General features: G+C 47.4%; 1 non-coding gene across 1 annotated transcript; it reads left to right on the top strand.

The window, feature by feature from the left end:
• The first annotated feature begins 13731 nt into the window (after positions 1–13731).
• On the top strand, positions 13732–13834 carry LOC118632866. Its single transcript, XR_004960114.1, has one exon. It is a non-coding gene; the product is annotated as a U6 spliceosomal RNA (small nuclear RNA).
• The last annotated feature ends 546 nt before the right edge of the window (positions 13835–14380 follow it).

Genomic DNA, 14380 nt, shown 5'->3' with positions numbered 1-14380 from the left:
TCTTATCTTGGCTCAATGCTTGACCCATAATCGCCGTTCACTTACCCGAGGGGTGCAGACGCAGCAGGTTCCCACGTCGTTCCCTCTTTTCTTTTCCTTTTTGCCGGCCACTCGAACGGCGTCCTTCACTGGATCCCCCGTGCTCGAGCCCCACGTTGGGCGCCACTTGACCCGGCCCGCAGGTCGATCAACGAGGACCCTAGAGGGGGAGTGAGGATGAGGTGGGACAAGAGACACGAGAAATGGAGACAAGACAGGATTCTGATCAAGTCTCGTTTATTCAGGGGGAGTTCACGCAATATATAGGGGGAAAACACGTGAAACAGCCAATGAGCATCCCACCTGAAGCCAACCCCAGCAAACCCCCCAGGTGGAACAAATAAGCAAAGAACGGAGCAAACAATTATCTAGAGGAATGCAGGCACTGCACGTGGAGAGGCACTGCACGTGGAGAGGCACGACACTGGGGCCGGAGACAGAGCAGACTTTAACAAGATGGATGCCATGCAAACGGTCTCCCACAAACGGCCAGGAGGTGGAAGCAGCCAAACGTCCGTCAGCACATGAACGGATCAACAGAACGTGGCATATCCAGACAATGGAATATTAGTCATCCTTTAAAATGAGTGGAATTCTCATACATGCCACAAAATAGATGAATCTTGAGAATATCGCACCCAGGGTAAAAAAGGACAGATATGTATGATGCCACTTGTTCGAGGGGCAGAGGGTGGTCGGATTCACAGACACAGAAAGGAGGAAGGTGTCTTCACGGGTGGAGGGGAGCGGGAGGGGGAGTCGTTGGACGGGTGCAGAGTATTCGTTCTGTGGCAGAACAATGTGGATGTACTGAAAGCCACTGAGCTGTTCACTTAAATATGCCTCCAATGGCAAAGTATATGTCATACATATTTTACCACGAGTTTTTAGAATGAAAAAGAAGAAGCTACCGAACCTTTCCCTCTAAGGGAACTAGGCTGTTCAGAAAGCCCGACGTCCGCAGGGAATGTGTCCGGGAGAAGGGCAGCTGAACGCGGGAGACCACTGGTCTGCGGGACTCTCAGGAGCCTGTAGAACCGAAGGCTGATCTCGCTGTCGTTGGAGTCTGAGTTGCGTTGGCTCTTTCATCAGAGAGAAGTGAAGCTGAGCAATGGCCTCCTTCCTAGACCAGCTGGTGGCTCCCAAGATGCCTGGCATTCGGGGAGTTATAAAGATCAGCCAGCTCACTTAACGCTCACAACAGCCCCACTTTGTCTATGGGGAGACTGAGGCCACAAGCACTGTGAAGTCAACTTGCCCCAAGTCACACATAGCTGGTAAGCAGGGCCCGGTTCCAAACCCTGATTGCCTGACCGTAGGGGCCACCTTGCTAACCACTGTGCAATTCTGCCTCAGAGGAAGTACGGAGCCCACACATCAAAGACATGAGTACAAATAAGGGACAAGAAAGTAAGGACATGGCCAGCCCGTGCCAGCCCAAATGTTAGCTCATTCAAATGCGGCACCCGCCCCCCCCCCCCCGAGGTTAGCATTTTAAGTGAACCACTGTGTTTCCGAACCCATTTCACAGACAAGGAAACTGAGGGCCAGAGACCATCAAGTCAGCTTTCCCAGGCGCCACAACCGGTGAACTCCATTTCAACTCGCCAATCCTGGCTTTTCCCAGTCTCAGTCTCTTGTCTTCGTTGGAAAGTTATTGGAAAAGGAAGGGCTCTCTGCTGTCTGCTGTTTCTCAAAGGCAGAACTGGCCCAGATCACTAGAGCTGTTTTCTAAAATTGTAACTAAATCCCAGCCCTTCCTCTCTGTGGGTTGCTGTGATGTTTCACCTCTTTCCAGTAGACCAGGGGCCAGTAAGCAACCACGGCTAGAAGGGCAGAGCAGCCAAACACAGACAGGGACAGAAAGGACCGAGGTCAAAGTGATGGGCGGGCCCAGTCCGAGCCCTGTGTTTTTGAAATACAAGATTCCGTCTTGGGTGGAAGAAATTCTGAAGCTAGAGGGAAGGGTTGTCAGTAGGAAGCCACAACGTGGAAGGCTTTACACACGACTTTTATTTTTTAAGCTAACCACTGTGGGAAACAGCGGGATGGGGGACACGTTGCGGGAATGAGACCCCACAACTGCCTTCACTGTGGAATCTGAACCGATGTGAGGACACTCGCGGGCTCCCGGATCGCTTGACTGCCCCTGGGGGAAACGTGAAATAATTTGACACGGTGGAGAGCGGTTAAACTTGTCACACACACGAATGAGCTCGGGATACCCCAGGAAATAAACCTCCAGCTGCAGCCAGAGACGACAGCAACAGGACTTCTCTCCCACACGCAGAATTCAGGAGCGACAAGGAGCTCGGAAGCTTTTCCACGCGAGTTATCTGGAATGGACCGGGGAAGGGGTCACTCGGGTCAGCTGTGACGGCTGGAAGAAAAAAATGTGACGCTTTGATGCCTAGACAGAATCAGCCATCAGGTCTGGTCATGTCACCTTCCACATTCACCACATTCTTCTCTGCCTTCCCACCGCCGACGCCTGCGCCCGACGCCCGTCACCTCTGCCTGCTGCCAGACGGAGTTTACATCTGCCAAGGGACTCCCCTGCACAGAACCCTCCGGGGCTCCCCACTTCCTACGGTTTATCTCCTGTCGATCGCCCAAACCAACTTCCCGCAGCTGCCGGGGCGTTCTGTTTCCAGGTCATAATGGACAATGCCGTGAGCGCTTTAGGACAGGGATTTGTCTGTTACGTAACAGACACTCGATTAACTTTGGATGAAGCAATACCACCAGCTTTGCGTGCTTGATGCCATTTCTCAAAGGCATCTGCGGACCTGAGTTGGAATTTCCACTCCACCCCTTAATAGCTCTGTGACCTTGGGTAAGTTAACTAACCTCTCTGAGTCCCATTTTCTATATTGGAAAATGGGAATCAGGGTGTCTACTATATCGGCTCATTTTGAGTATTAAATGGGGCAATGTATGTGAAATGCTGAGTCAATAATAAACTCTCAATACATGCTGAAAAAACATCTCTCCCTGCCTACATAAAGCCGTCTATGCCACTGAGCTTGGCACCTGCATGCTCTGGGGGGGAGTGAAGTACCACCAGAAGAGGATTCCGGTGGCATTTACTGAAAGACAAAACATTGTTACAATGCCCAGGTTTTTGTTTCATGTTTGTAAAAACACTGGAGAGAAAACAGGCTAGAGAAGAAATTTTGTCTCTCTCTCTCCTCCAGAGAGACCAAAAACCTGTGCAGTTCTTGTGAGCTGCACCTACTCTAAGAGAAGCATCATCACTTCCAAGGACAGTGCGTTAAGAATAAGTGAGGCACATTTGCTTTATGAAGCTGGGCCGGTTCTGTCCGCTGGGAAGGAAGGAAAATTCCTCTCACCGTCACCTGTCCAGCCGCCACCTCTGCTGAGCCTCGGGGCCTGGCTTCCTCAACACACAGCATTTGCTGCTGGGTTGACTGTGGCCCACGCCTGGTGGAAACTACACTAACAAAGGCCCAGAGCCAGGTCTGTGTCACTATTTTCTGCCCACCCTCTCCCTTCCCTGGTCCTCCTTTATCCGAAAGTGTTAATATTCGAATGACATTTTTTAAAATTGCAAGATGCAACCCATTAGTGTTGGCAAGATTCTTTGAGTGGGTTGCAAGCAACGATTTCTTTAAAATGAACTAGGAAATAGCAGTGCATCACACGTGGTAATGTTAAATATCACTTTCATGTACTTTTTACCGTGGGTCTCAGTCAAGAATATTTTTTTAAAAAGTGACTCGGTGCCTGTGTTAACTGATCATAATCTTCATACTCGGTTCATGTTTTATGCCCACGACAGCCCTTACATGCATGGTGCCTCGACATGCATGGAGTAGCAGGCTGAATGCAGCAATGCATAAGTGGGCGGAATGCGGGGAGGTAGAGGAAGGAAGTACTTGAAGAGTGAGAAAACAGGTGTGGTAAGGGCAGGGAGTAAGAATGTCTCTGGGCCCTGGCCGGTTTGGCTCAGTGGTTATAGCATCAGCCTGTGGACCAAAGAGTCCCGGGTTCGATTCCAGCCAAGGGCACGTACCTTGGTTGCGGTTAGTCCCCGGCCCCAGTTGGGGTCGTGCAGGTGGCAACCAATCGCTGTGTCTCTCTCACATCGATGTTTCTCTCTCTCTCTCCCTCCCACTCTGTCTGAAGATACATGTAAAAAAAAAAATATCCTCAGGTAAGGATTAAAAAAAAAAAAGAAGAATGTCTTTGGGCGGATTTATCTTACTTTGGGGGAGAGTTGGTTCATTTCAAGCCTCTAAGATCTGGTTCATGTGGCCTAAGTGAAGTCTTAATTAAACAAAATATCCGCCCGCTAACCTCTCCCTTCCAGGGGACTTTATACTGCCCGGACCCAAGAGAAGGAAGCTTCAGAACGGACGCGGTTACCAGGAGCAGCTCACAACCGGAGTGGGTGAAATTCCATGTCAACATTAGTGACATGTTTTACTTAAAATCACCAGTGGCTGAGTGGGTATTACTGCAAAAACTGGAAGAGAGCTAAATGTCCATCGAGCGATGCCGGGATTAACCAAATGGGCTGTCCATGCGGCGGAACGCTACTCAGAAATAAAAAGGAATCCATTACTGATACATGAAGCAGCATGAATACTATAAGCCTCCGAAAACATTATAAGTGAAAGAAGCCAGACACAAAAGACAAAATATTGTATAATGCCATTTACATGAAATTTCTAGACAAAAAGCAGACCAGCGGTTGCCTGAGCCTGAGTAGGGATTAAGTGCAAACTGACCTGGGGGACTTTCTGGGGTGTTGGAGGTGTCCTAAAACTGGGTTACAGTGATGGACGCACAACCGTATATGTTTACAAAATCTCGTGTAACTGTGCATTTACAATAGGCGAATTTCATGCTATGTAAATTACACGTCCATGAAGCCGTTAGAAAAGTCATAGGTGCTTTGAAATGCTTCCCTAGCTGGGCATACAGAGGGAAAAAATCCCTCATGCTGCTCACTCGTGGCTTTATTCATTAGAAAAGGGTCTGACTTCTCTTAAAGTCAGATTATTATATAACCTGGCCACTCCCCCCTTTTCCAGGAATGTGGACAGAACATCAGTGTCTATCTATGTGCCTGCTTCGTGGGCCTTGGAGACGGCATACTACCAGCTGGCAAGCAGGGCCCTGCTGGTCACGTGCCCACTCACTCAGCAGTGGGGATGCCAGGGCGGAAATCAATCCCTTGAAGCTCTGTCTATACTGTTGTGCTCTTCAGCCGACAGGAAGCTGGGTCCGTTCTGTGCTGCCAAAATCAGCAGCAATTGTAAAGAGAACCAGTGTAATAAATCTGTGGGCTTTTTCTCCCCCAAATAACTCATTGCATGTTGAAAGTACAAAGCGGTTACAGCATTTTCAACCTGTAACCTGAAATCATACAGCTATTCAAAGCTAATGGTCAAGGCAGACAGTTAACATTGGGAGGAAACAATTGCCATTTTCCTCCTTACTCTCCCACATAATGAAGGGACGTGTCTGCACGGCTCCCGCGTCCTCCTGCTCCGCTTCCGGATCGTACCCCGGGACTGTGCTGAGTGCGTCAGGCCTGGATAAACACTCGTTGACTCGGCTGATTCCTCCCCAGTCTACCCCAGTGACAATGGCCAGATTAGAACCGATGGGATGATTTTCGTAAGCTTGGAATGGAACACCATGTACCTCGTGGTCTCAGTAATTTGATTGATGATAATGTGTTTTATAATGATGACTTTCAAATCTCAGACCTCCAGAACGTCTCAGATCTACACCAGACAATTTTTTTTGAAAGCTTAACGATATTTTAGCTCTCACCAGTTCATGCCAAAACTGCAAACCAAATCCAAGTAGGTGAACGTGATTATAACTCACAATTATATGACAATCAACGTCAGTGTTGCTAGTGGTTGAAATAGACGAGCCTGGCGCTCCATTTGTTATTGTTGTTTGCTTGTTTTTTTTTTTAATATGGTCACCAGAGTTTCCATGTGGTTTGAAATTCTCATTTTTAAAAACGCCAAAGTAGACATGGCTAAGTCTTTGGCGAATGCACAAAATACAAACTAAAACGAACAATAAATCACAGCTGGATATTGTACTGGGGATGACATTCATGCTTTTTTTTTTTTTAACTTTTCTTAATCTTTCTTTTTACAGTGCACCCCTGGCTGTCCCATGCACACATATTAGATAAAGGCAGAGTAGCACGGATGGCTCTGGTCCAGCCCACTCAGCGGCTGAAAGTGAATGTGATTCCTGGGTTCTCTCCACTGGGATCGGCAGTAAATAGCTCTCCCTCACTCAACATGAAGACAGCCCAGGGGGGGACTGGTTCCATGGAAAGCCGCAAGCCACAGAAGTCCTTGTCTCTGGAGACGAGGCATGGGCTCCACAGAGAGGCAAGAGCCTCCTACTTGGTATAGTTATTCCCCCAAACTGCCAAAGTCGGGCTCAAAGTCCCTTGCTCTCAAGTTAAATCATGCAGAGAGTCCTGGGAATGGCGTCTCTTGCCACATACCTGTGGGGTTTTTCTTTCCTATGGTTTTTCATTCAGTGTTTACTATAAGTCTGCTATATGCCCAACCCATGTGTAACTCACTAAATTGCTAACATGCCTCCTTTTTGACTGTACCTGACTCCCAGTGCTTTGCAAACCCTTGAGGAGTAGATGCAGCTTTTCCATTTTTGTAGCTTTGACCTCCAACCCAGAGCCTGGCAAAGGGTGTACATTCAATTAATGCTGGTTTAATGGATGGATGGGTGAATTGATGGATGTGTAAATGGATTGCTATAAATGAATGTCTGGGTGGGTAGGTAGGGAGGTGGGTGGGTGGGCAGATAGATGGATGGATGGATGGATGGATGGATGGATGGATGGAGAGATGGATGGAGAGATGGATGGAGAGATGGACAGACCAGTTAGTTTCCCTACTTTCAAAGTCTTATATGTAAGGTGCCCTTAAATTTCAACCACTATGTAAATGTACAGTATTATCACTGAGTTCCAGACATCCATCTGCCTCATGCTAATATGGGGGGAATACACAGTCCGCGTTTCACTGACGCCACATGTGAAAAGTTCCTTGCCGAATGCACCGTTTATCACCTGCAAACTACCCTTCCTGGTATGCTCTGTATGGATTCAGGCTCTGGAGTGTAAGATTTCATTTTTTATATTAAAGTGTGATAAGAGACCTTGCAGTTCCCAGAGTCTCTGCTCTGTCTGTAGGTCAGAAGATGCTGGCTGGAGTCCCAGCCTCTCCCACGAGTGACTGCACTCTCCTGCGGACCAAACCTCCTTAGCCTTCAAGCCAAATGATGTCATGTTCTTGATGAGGCATTTTTCTAACCTTTGCCTTGCATCTACATATGCACACACATCTTTGATTTCCCACTGCTTCCAGAAATTGCTGGCAGGTGAGCAAGTTTTGATTCTCCACCCTGGGTGCTTCACAGAGGGTTTTGCTGACCACGGGGACAATCAATGTGCTGAACTCACTAATGGTGATGGTGTGGTTTTGTGGCATAGTATATAATGTGATGCATAACCACCGATGGAAAGATGTCTCTTAGAGATGCTACATTTCTAATTCGAAAAGTATGATAATAAATAATACATGCTATTTACTCAGCACCCACCAAATGCCAGCCACCATGCAGGGTTCTTACACACATTAGCTTACGCACGTCACATCGGAGTTCTGGGAAGTAAGGAATGCTATTTCCATTGCGCTGATAAGATCACTGAATCTTGGGAAAACGAAGTGTACCGCCCAAGGATGCACTAGTAAGTGGTGAGGCAGGACTCAAACCCAGGTCCAGCCGTGTTCTTCCCACTCCACCACCTTTGTTAGAGAGTTCTCAGGAAAAACACTTTTCTTTTTTTTTCTTTATCCTCACCCAAGGACATTTTTCCATTTTTTGTACAGATAGAGTGGGAGGGAGAGAGAGGAAGAGAGAGAGAGTGAGAGAAACATCGACGTGAAAGGGACATATCGAGTGGCTGCCACCCGCACGACCAACCAGGGCCAGGGACAAACTGCAACCGAGGTACGTGCCCTTAGCGGGAACCGAACCCGGGTCTCTCCGGACCGCAGGCTCTAACCACTGAGCCAAATCGGCCAGGGCGGAAAAACACTTTTCTCTTGCTTATCACACAGCACCTCGTGGTACTTCTCATGTACAAAAACCTGCTCAGAGTTACTGTGGTTTTGAGTTAAGAAAAAAAGGAAAAAGAAAGATCAGACGTGGAGATTTGCCTTTACTTCAGTCTAGTGTGACCTCAAAAAAAGTCCCTCATCTTCAATCATTTCCACAATCTGCATATTACAAGTCCTCTGAAAGTATTAGGTGGGATGAGTCTACTGATTTTCTCTGGAGCAATAGGCTTGTCCCAAATTACAAGGCTGGAAGGACAATGAGCTAGGACATCTCCACCCTTGAAAACTTGCCTGCTTTTGAGTCCCTATCCGAAGAATTGAGGGCATATTCAATAGCGCCTCCGTTTGGTTTTTGCTTCATGGACTTTTTAGCGCCACAGCAGAGAAGTGACTGTCAGCTGGTTGAAATCTACAGTTCATTTGAAACGTCTAAAGCCTTTGCTGGACATGTGCCGTCCCTCCCGATTCCTTTACAGCTTGTGCCATGGTCACCCCTGAGGAACGTCTGCTCTGGTCTCTGATGTGTGTTGTGGTGGTGCCGAGGTGACGCTGGCTTTGGGGCTCAGTCTAAGGCCAGCCTTTCCCGTGGTCCATCCCGTGGCCCAACAGGCACAGAGCTCGTGGCTCACCCTCTGTCTCTGCCGGCACTCAAGGCCGAGGCAGACTACCCAAGGCTGAGAACAAAATGTTGCCCATCGTGAAGACACCGTGGCCAGCCAGCTGTACTCCAGGTAGGATCATGTGCTTCCTGACCCAAACACATGCAACCATGCAGACTTTCCCATGCACCTTCCTCCTCCTCCTCCTCCCGTCACAGTCCACAAGCCCTCAGCCCCGAGTTTTCTCTAGTCCTTCCGATGTTGTAATCTTAAAACACAACAAGCAGAGAAAGACAAATATCATATGATCTCACTTATTTGTGGAATATAATGAACATAACAGTCTGAGAAACAGGGTAGACCCAGAAACGTGGAAGTAGGGTACAGATTGACAACCCTCAGAAGAGGGGGGAGGGGGAGGGAAGAGATAAACCACAGAATTTATATGCATGTACGCATAACCGATGGACAAGGACAACAAAGCTGGGGATGGGGTGGGAGGGGATGGGGAGGAGGGTATCAATGGGGAAGAAAGAAGAAACATCTGTAACAAAAATAAATTAATAAAACACACACACACACAACAAGCAATTTCTTCCTTGCTGAATTGCTCTCTACCCCACCCTACAACCTGGCTCTCAGGTAACTTCCTAATTCTCTTTGACAAGACAGTTTACTTTTGAAGAGGATTAAAGGTTATTTTTAGCCAGAACCGCACACAAGGAAATGAGGCAATAACTTCTTTGAGCTGTCTGAGTGGTTCCTCTTTTTTGGTTTTTGAGTGAATATGATTGTGAACTTCAAGTTGTTTCTGGTCTTGGTGAGTAATTTTGTAATCACAGGATAAAGTCCCCGTCTTCCCATGTAAAGAGCTCATTAGTGGTGATCCTTTCCTGAATGACTGCATTTTTATTGGATGGAGACCACAGCGATGACAATCGGAATGATTTCCATTCATCACGCGTTATCCCGAAGATCTCTCGGCTCCTTAATGATCTCCCACCCCCCAGTTTTCCCCCTTCACAAAGCCTGCTCCAACCTTGGCGAAGGAGCTTAACTCTGCCACTGGGGCTATTCTGATAGGTACCAAGTTATCCTCTGCCCCTCCGGTCTCTTGTTGATATAACACATAGGCATTCCTTAATCAGTCACTGTGTTTAAACTAGTTATCCAAGTGTCTTCATGATGGTTTCTCGGCCTCAGCACTACTGAAATTTTGGTTGATAATTCTTTGTTGTAGGGCTGTTTATGGAGCATCGGGTGGTCAGCAGCACCCCCAGCCTCTACCCGCTAGATGCCAGGAGTACCCCTCCCCAGTTATGACAACCAAAAGTGTCTTCAGATGCCACCACTTGTCCTGCAGATGGGGGTAGGGGGCGCAAAACTGCCCCCTGTTGAGAAACACTGGCTTTTATGTTGCTTTAAATGACATGTTCCTTTTGGATCAGAACTAACCTAATTAGTACAGACTTCCCAACAGGAAGGTGCTCAGAGGAGGCTGTTTAATGATCACAGTCACTAAAAATGTAACTGAAATTTTTGGCTCACATCTAAAGAAAACAAAAAACTTAAATAGATGATCAAGTTAGCAGTGGATAACGTGTTTTATTCAGCCTTCAGTTCTAATCGATAAGATGAAAACAAAAATCCGTAGCTCTCCTCTATTAACCGCACAGAGCAACTGAAAATTTGTGAGAGAGTTCATCACCTCTTCGTTGTTAAACTGCTCACACAAAACCAGGTGAGAGGCAGGTAATCTGACATCACCCCCAGCAGACGGATGCCTGCGGCCCTCAGAAGAAAGCCTGTGCCCCAGGGTGAGCATTTCTTCACGACTGCTCCCCTGGGAGGCAGGGACACAGGGCCGCACCTCATCCCTTCTCGGGATCTGACCCTTGTAAAGTATTTCAAGCGTATTTCATGGGTGCAGAAGCAAAAGATAGATATGACCTGATATATCATCCCAACTGCTGCCGCTCTTCATCCACTCAAGCGGCATTAAACTGCTGGGTTTGAAAAAGAATGATCTCTTTATAGCCCTCTCTCTAGGCGAAAGAACAAAACCTTTTATCAGTTAATCTGATGAATTACACGGGTTATTTTTATTCTATTCATTAGAGGCAAGGCATGTAGGTCCTGCTTGTTCTTACATGCATTGGTTAAGAGTTCAATTAAACAAATATTTACTGAAACCACGGGCAAGGCAGTCTGATAGTCACCAGTCACCACAGCAGAAATACCCAGGTGAGTAGAAAACAAGGCCCTCAGACAGTTGGCATTTTTTCTTTCTATGACAATTGTTTGTGTATTTGTGTTACATCCCCATACATACTTGACTTTGTGTACTTTAAGGCCCTGAACGGCACACTCTAGGAGATATTTTAAAATCTGATGGTGATTTAAAAGCCTGTATAACCATAGACGACAGGTGATCAAGAAAGATTTTTATGGGGAACATGGCTTTTAAAATAAGAGTGGGTATTCAAAACATCAATGGTGAAGATTTTCCCTAAGTATAAACATAATGCATGTTTCTTGTTGTTTTTCGAAAATACAGAAAACAGCCCAGCTGGTGTGGCTCAGTGGTTGAGTGTCAATCCATGCACCAAGAGGTTGCTGGTTCGATCCCTGGTCAGGGCACATGCTCAGGTTGTGAGCCTAATCCCCAGTGGGGGGCATGCAGGAGGCGGCCAATCGATGTTCTTTCTCATCGATGTTTCTTTCTCTCCCTCTCCCTTCCTCTCTCTCTAAAATCAAGAAAGAAAAAATATTTTTAAAAGAAAGAAAATATAGAAAACAAAGCCCAAGGGGAAAATGGTCTCCCATAAGCAGGGGAAGGTTTGTGCAAAGGGGCAGGACCTGGCATGCTGAGGATGCAGAGGCTGTGGGGGATCATGAGCTATGGAGGAACATGGGGTGGGGCCTGAATGTCAGCCCTAATCAGGAGGGCAATGGGGAGCCACTGATGGTTCAGTGTTCTGGGCATGACCTCCTTTCATCCTTACAACAACCCTGTGCGGTGGCCGTGGTTCTGCTCACTTTTTGGATGTGGAGCTCAAGGATTTAAGGTCATACAGCTCATTGATAGGAGAGGTGGGCACTCCAAAACCTCAGGCTCCTCATTCTAAGTAGAAACTGAGCGGGGCAAGAAGAGCGCTGTGATTTAGAACATCAAGAATCTAGCTACGGAAGGTGCACCTTTGATACAATGGAATGGACCAACAGATTGCACAGGCACAGGCAAAGGATCCCACTTACTTTGTAGAGAAAAGGCCAATTTACAGCCCAGAGACAGCTACACAGAGCAGGCAGCCCAGCAGTGCCTTTTGGTGGTGACTCCTTCCCTGCCCTCCGGACACCAGCAGGGAATGCCCCTGCCAAGGTCCCACCTGTATGAGGCCAGGATCCCTTCAGGTGCTTTGAGCAGCTCCCTTTGCACTTTTCATGGGGACTTTGTGCCCCTGACCCATTCCACCTGTTCTGGATCATCTGGCTACGAGCCAGCCTGCTCATAGGTGTGAGCACGTGGAACCCTCAGCGCATCCCTGAGAGACTCCAGGATGTACTCCCAGACGACCACGCCCCTGGAAGACCCCAGCCAAGAAAGGGTAACATTTCAAAGTAATAGTCACAATGTGAACAAGGTGGATCGTGTCAGATGCTACAGAAAGGGCACAGCGCACAGGGCAATGGGCTATGACTTTTACAGTCATTGGGAATCTGAGGAAGCACTTCTGAATGGTCATGGTGGCAAAAGCTGGATGGCTCAGGGTACAGAGGGAAGGACTCATGACTACCAAATTCGGTCCACTCCTAGAAGGCTGCTGAGGAGGAGGAGGAGAGAGGGGACAGGTGGTAGTGGGCTCAGCAGGATCTGCCTAAGGCCAGGTGAGATGTAAACTTTTCTCCTTCAATGGCATCCAGCAAACATGCTTCCTGTCTTGCAGATGCCAGGCACTGTCCTTGGGCCAGAGATACAGCCATGAAAACGACCGGCAAAATTCCTGTCCTCGTGCAGCTTACGGGGCAGGGGTTAGAAAGGTGTGATAGGAAACAAACACATAAATATAAATAAGCTAATTTCATATAACGATGCGAAAATGTCAGTGATCTATCAATGAAAACCTAGATCCATGCAGTAAGATAGAGGTCAGCTGAGACTGGGGGAAGGGATGGTCAGCTGAGCACGGCCTCCCTAAGGAGGTGACATTTGAGAGGAAGCCTCATTAGTGACAAGGAACTAGCCGTGCAGTTTCTGACACAGGGGACAGCGAGTTCAGAGGCCCTGTGGCAGGTACCAGTTCAAGGAACAAAAGGGCCAGTGTGGTAGAGGCAGGAAGCAGGGAGGGGCAAGGAGATGGGAGCCAGCTCCAGATTCCCGTCGGCCTCAGCCACGGAAGCCACTTGGGCTGTCCTCCTGATGGCAGTGTGAACCCACTGGGAGGTTTGAAGCAGAGGACTGAGTGATCATGGATGTGTTTTTAAAAGACGACCTTGGCTACAGGGTGGAAAAAGAACTCGCCGGGCAAGAGGGAAAGGTGCGGGGGTCCGTTCCAGAGGTCCAGACGAGGGATGACTCTGGCTCGGACCACGGCAGCCGCTGTGGAGGAGAACCACGTGGATGAGAGTGGACAGCACTGGCTGATGAACTGGCTGCGGGGAGCGTGGGAGGGAGGAACTGAGGATGAGTCCTAGGGCCCCTGGCTGAGCACCTTGGGTGAGCGGCGGTGCGATTTCCGGAGAGGAGAAGACTGGAGGAGGAGTTTGGGGTTGTGGAGAGAAACAGCTTCAGATTTGGACAAGTTAATTTTGAGATACCAGTTTGTTAGAGTGGATTGGAAGTCAATGGCCAGGAGAAGTGAGGCCAGGGACATAGATTTTGGGGTCATCGGCTAACAGAATTAAACAAGAAAAATTAGTTAAACACAGAATTATCCTGCTGACTTTGGCAGTACATACACTAAAATTGGAATGGTACAGAGAAGATTAGCATGGACCCTGTGCAAGAATGACATGCAACTTTGTGAAGCACCTCATATTTTTTAAAATGGAAAAAGGGCCAAATATATGGTGATGGAAGATTATCTGACTTTGGGTGGTGGGCACACAATACAATATGCAAATCATGTATCATAGAAATGCATACTTGAAATATAATCTTATTAACCAATGTCTCCCCAGTAAATTTAATAAAAATAAATTTTAATTTAATTTAATTACATTTTAATTAATTAATTTAATTACATTTTTAAAAAACACAGAATTGCCATATGACCCAGGAAATCCACGCCTAGGTATAGACCGCAAAGAATGGCAACCAAGAATTCAAACAAAAACTTGTACACAGATATTCACAGCAGCACTATTTAAAGTAGCCACATGGTAGAAACAATGAATCTCCATCAATGGATAAACAGATAAACAAAATGTGGCGTAACCGTGCGGTGGAATATTATACAGCCATGAAAAGGAATGAAGTACTGATACATGCCACAGCATGGGTGAACTTTGGAATCAGTATGCTAAGCAAATGATTCCATTTATTTGGAACATTTAGAATAAGCAAACCCACAGAGACCGAAAGCAGAT

This window comes from Molossus molossus, unplaced genomic scaffold, assembly GCF_014108415.1.
Source record: "Molossus molossus isolate mMolMol1 unplaced genomic scaffold, mMolMol1.p scaffold_m16_p_17, whole genome shotgun sequence".
Classification (NCBI taxonomy): Eukaryota; Metazoa; Chordata; class Mammalia; order Chiroptera; family Molossidae; genus Molossus; species Molossus molossus.
The sequence above is the reverse complement of the archived record's forward strand: the minus strand, read 5'-3'. Positions and strand labels throughout refer to the sequence as shown.